Source organism: Tupaia chinensis, unplaced genomic scaffold (assembly GCF_000334495.1).
Source record: "Tupaia chinensis unplaced genomic scaffold, TupChi_1.0 Scaffold000159_1, whole genome shotgun sequence".
NCBI classification, from domain to species: Eukaryota; Metazoa; Chordata; class Mammalia; order Scandentia; family Tupaiidae; genus Tupaia; species Tupaia belangeri.
Genome location: NW_006159630.1, coordinates 5,640,497 through 5,645,475, shown reverse-complemented (window position 1 = coordinate 5,645,475; position 4,979 = coordinate 5,640,497). Strand labels below are relative to the sequence as shown.

The window sequence follows — 4,979 nt, the reverse complement described above, 5'->3', positions numbered from 1 at the left end:
TCTCTCAAAAAAAAAAAAAAAAAAAAACTCATGCCAGGTGCGTGTGCACCCAAGATCCCGAGAGGAGAATGGAGGAGAAGGGATTGTGGCGTGGCCATCCCCCCTGGAGGGTGATTTCTCACTTCTGTCTCTCTGTTTCTCTCTGTCTGCCTGGCGAGCGCACGCGCCCTATAGCAAAAACCTCTCAATAAATAAATAAATAAATAAATATAACTCTAAAAAAAAGAAAAGTCACCTGGGGGCCACTAGGTGGTGTGGTTAAGGCAGCTGGATCCTACAGGCTGGCTGTGTGGTTGGAGTCAAGGACCTGATGGCTTGAAAACTCGCTGGGCATGTGTGCATGAGTGTGCCCGCAATCCTGAGTGGGGGAAGGAGAAAGGACTGCGGCCGTCCCCCTGGGGAGTAGTTTCTCACTTTCTCTCCTCTGGCAAGTTCACGTGCCATACTGCAAAAACTTAAAAAAAGCAAGAACTTGACTTACCTCCATTGGTCTCTTGGTATACAACAGACTTCCCCAATTCAGCACCAAGACGTCTATAGACCAAAATGAGAAAATATAAGGCAATTAAATTTCTTTTTAAAACAATCCCAGTTTATATACGTGTGTGTTTGACAAGAAGGAGGAAGTAGCTGCAGTGGTTCCTTTCCAAAGAACAATTTAGACAGCCGAATTCACTAAAACTAAACCTCTACTCTCATTCCTTAAACAGCTCACCATTGTGTAACACACCATTTCTGGAGAGAGGCCACAACCAAAGCTTAATGTCTAGGTCATTGTTTTTTGAATAACTATTGTCTTGAAAAAGCTTTCCTAAACAAATATTTGGTTACTGGCAATGATTCCAGCAACTCAAGCCAGAGGGAAATGCCTCAACTGTTAGAAACACAGAGACAGAAAAGAGATTTTAGTGCCATAACCAAGGGTGGGATGGATCTTGATTAGAATACATCAAGTGTACAAAAGACTATCTTTAAGGTTTTTTGCAACAGGGTACATGTACTCAAGGAAAGGCAGAGACTGAGAAATTACCCCCAAGGGGATGGCCACACTGCAATCTCTTCTCCATTCTTCCCTGGGATTTTGGGCACACACGCCCAGGCATCCGGTCTGAGTTTCAAGCCACTAGGTCTGGACTCAAACCACTCAAGTTCAGCACATTAACACCACCTGCTGGTCCCACAAGCCATTTTTAAAACCATCAGAAAAACATCAACAAGAATTAGATACTGCAGGGGCCAGCAGGTGGTATGATAGTTAAGGTGCTGGATCCTACATGGCCAACTACAGTTTAGGTCATAGACCCACAGCTTGAAAATCATGCCAGGCGTGTATGTGTGCATGCCCAAAATCCTGAGAGGAGACTGGAGAAGGGACTGTGGTGTGGCCGTCTCCCTAGGGAGTAATTTATCACTTTCCCTCTGTCCCTCTCTGGCCAGCACATGCACCTATGGCAAAAACCTAAACAGAATCAGATACTACATAATTAATGGTGGTATCTTTATGTTTTTAAGTCCTTATCATCAGCATGACCAGCTTTACAGGGGAAGGAACTGTGGCATGGTCATCCTCTGCGGGAGAGGGTGATTTCTTGCTTTCTGTCTCTCAGGCGAGCACATGCACCTTATAGCAAAAATCTCTTTAAAAGAAGAAAAGGGAACCAGCAGTTAGCGTAATGGCTATGTCGCTGGACTCCCACGTAGTCGACCGCGGTTCGTGTCCCGGACCCGGTGGCTTAAAACTCACGCCGGGCGCGTGTGCATGCGTGCCCAAGATCCCGAGAGGAGAATGGAGGAGAAGGGATGCGACCATCCCCCCTGGGGGGTGATTTCTCGCTTTCTGTCTCTATGTCTCTCTCTGTCTGGCGAGCGCACGCGCCCTACAGTGAAAATCTCTCCAAAAAAAAAAAAAAAAAGAAGAAGAAGAAAAAGAATTACTATTCAATTTCATTTATTATTATTTTGTAATTTGACCAGAGAGAGAAAATGAGAAAGCAAGCCACCAGGTCTGGGACTCAAACTGTGGTCGGCCTCGTGGGAGTTAGTTAGCACCTTAGCCACCACGCCACCTGCTGGTCCCAAATCCCTAAAGCCTCTTAAGGAAAATGGAGATGGGACTGCAATATGGCCCCCTCCCCCAGGTCGGCACTATTTTCTCTCTCCCTCTCTGTGTTTGGCAAGTGCATGTACTCTATAGCCACCTAAATATTTTTTTTAAAAAAAAAAAGAAACCCACTGGCTTTTTTCTTTTTTTGAGAGAGAGAGAGAGAGATTTTGCTATACACTTGCCAGAGAGACAGAAAGACAGAGAAACAAAGCCAGAGATCCAGCGAGAGTTTTAAGCTGCTGGGTCCAGGGCTTACACTGCGGGTGACAGTATGGGAGTCCAGCAGTGTAACCATCACGCCATCTGCTGGTGCCCCTGGTCTCTGCTGTTATTACAGGGCTCCAAGAGGCAGAGACAGAGTGAAAGTAAGAGATCTCCCAAGGGGGATGCCACACCGCCAATCTCTTCTCCACTCTCCTCCGGGGACTTCGATCCGGCACATTTCCCAAGCCACCGGATAGGGGATCACACCAGGAAGTTGGCCACTCTAACCCCCAAGCTATCTACTGGGCCAAAACCCACTGACTATTTCTGCTTTAGGGCTTATGCACTCACTGGAGAGAGAAAGATTGGGGGGGTCACACCGCACTCCCCTCTCTCATTCTCCTCTCAGGATTTTGAGAGCTCCAGGAGTGACTTGCAAGCCACTGGCTCCAGGATCTGAATCACTCAGCAGGCCATGTGGTGCCCAGCGCCTTAACCTCTGCGCCACCTACTGGCACCCCATTGGCTTTTATTTACTTTTTTTTTTTTTTTTTTTTTTTGTTTTTTAATTTTTTTTTTTTTTTATTTAACTTTATTTATTCTAATCTGACCAGAAAGAGAGGGGTGGGGGAGGGAGTGAGAAAGCAAGCCTCCAGGTCCAGGACTCGAACCACAGTCAACCGTGTGGGAGTGCAGCACCCCTAACCAACACTCCAACTACCGCCCCCCTACACACTGGCTTTTAAAATGTGCCCTTCTGCTTTCTCTCAGCAAGGTCACATGTGATAAATCTGACCCAATATAAACAAACACGTTTCTGATCTAAAGTTGATATTTTAGTTGGCCTCAAAAAAGAAAGACAAACAATCCATGTTAGAAATAGAAACTGGGTACTGAACGCACAGGGGAGTTTTTCCTTCCTCACTCTTCAGGTGCCACTTACAACTCCATGAAAACAGCCTTCGCTGGAAAACACTAGTTCCTCCTACACTTCCATCTGTAACTTGTAAATACACTCCTGGAAATTATTTATCAACCCTGAGAAATTCCCGGAGGACTGCACTGTGAGCTGTTTAACTGTGAGGATGCTTTTAAACGTGGGCAGCTCGCTGCCCCCACGACACACCTGCAATCCTTAGGGGTTTATCTGCAAAGGCCCAGGAAGGCTTTACCTGATGGTTTCTCCCAGAGCCGCCGGGGAACAGGCAGCCAGCTGTCGGGATCTTGGATCTTGGGCACGCACGCACACGCGCCCAGTGTGAGTTTTAAGCCACCGGGTCCAGGACGCGAACCGCGGTCGACTACGTGGGAGTCCATCGACATAGCCATTACGCTACCTGCTGGTCCCATCTGTGTCTGAAGGTTTAAGAGCCAGTACGTGCAAAGCCTGGGAGGACACCTCGGAGCTCAGACCCCAAAGGGCACTGGAGACCACAGGAGTCCGAAGTGGGTTAAAAAAGACTCCTTCAAATGGCTGGCCAACAAGATAGGCCTGTCGTTCCTACCACCAGGCCCGACCGAGCTGCAAACCTGCCCCTTGGTTCTGCTGCCACGCCCGCCACGCCGGGTCCTGCAAGCCGGGTCTACACCACCTCCACCCCAACCCCGCCCCGGCTCCGTAAGCACAAACCCGGAGCCCGTCTTCACCGCAGGCAGTCCGGGGATGCCCGAGGTCTCAGCACGTCCCGAGCCGAGCGGTGCAGGACAAGAGGAAAGCAAGAGGCCAAGACACCGGGACACGGGCGTCAGATGCCTCCGGGTTGTCCGGTTCCACGACCCCCGGGGCTGGACAGCCGGCCGAGTGGCCTTCGGCCGGAAGGCGGGACAGCGGGGGGCGCAGGGCGACGGCGGGGCCCCGGCCCGGCTTACTCGGTGATGCGCTTGGCCAGCTCGGTGCGCGCGGAAAGCCGAGGACGCGGACAGGGGCGGCAACAGCAGCAGTTTCTTGGGCATCGTCCGGCCCAAGGCGCCGTAACAGCCGGCCCGGCGCGGGGCTGGACCCGGAGCGGTTCCGACCGAGGCGGCCGCAAGGCCCGGGGGTCCGGCTAGAGAAGACACCGAGACCCCGTCGGGAGAGGAGAGGAGCCCCCCCGCCCCTGGCACCGCACAAGGCACGGGGAGCCCCGGCCAAGCGCCCTCCCCGAGCCCGGGTGGCCACCTCCTGCGAGAGCGAGGCCACCGCCCCCTCCGGGAGGCCGAGAGGCGCCGCCTAGAGCGGCCGCCGAGCCGCCATCTCGGATGAGGGCAGGGCGGTGGGCAACTCTCGAAAAGTCTGCTCTTTCGAGGGACACAGCCAGGTTCTCTCCGCTGCTTGGTTTTGCCGCCCCAGCCGGAGCCCTTCCGCTCGCACGTCCCTAGGCGGTGCAGCCTGACTTGGTAGTGGCCCAGCTCCTTCTAACTTCTCTGCCAGGACCCAACATGTCGGCCTCCTAGGAGGTGGACGATCTAGCCCTCTGACTCTATGGTCGCAGCGCGTGCGCGCAGCTGGTTTGATTTGAAAAGTGGAGGGCGGGGTTATTCCTAGCCGGGAGCCTGCGACGCTAAAACAGAAGAAAACGGTGCACTCCGGAGTCCGCTCTTTACGGCAATCAGTCTCTAGCCTCGTCCCTCCCTGTACGGCGAGATTCCCGGGACGTGTCAAGGCCACTCCTGCCAGACTTTGCTCTCGCAG

General features: G+C 52.3%; 1 protein-coding gene across 2 annotated transcripts in view; it reads right to left on the bottom strand.

The window, feature by feature from the left end:
- The window catches only part of PRPSAP1 (phosphoribosyl pyrophosphate synthetase associated protein 1), a 34,728-nt gene extending 30,377 nt beyond the window's left edge, over positions 1 to 4,351 (bottom strand). The window contains exons 1-2 of one of the 2 annotated variants that reach the window (XM_006145753.2): positions 4,178 to 4,351; positions 482 to 534 (exon numbers count right to left, since the gene is read on the bottom strand). The gene's annotated coding sequence lies outside the window, so the exon portion shown is untranslated. Of the gene's footprint in view, positions 1 to 481; positions 535 to 3,938; positions 3,958 to 4,177 lie in introns of those variants that run through there. The other variant, XM_027770773.1, reaches the window with a different exon arrangement.
- Positions 4,352 to 4,979: the final 628 nt, after the last annotated feature.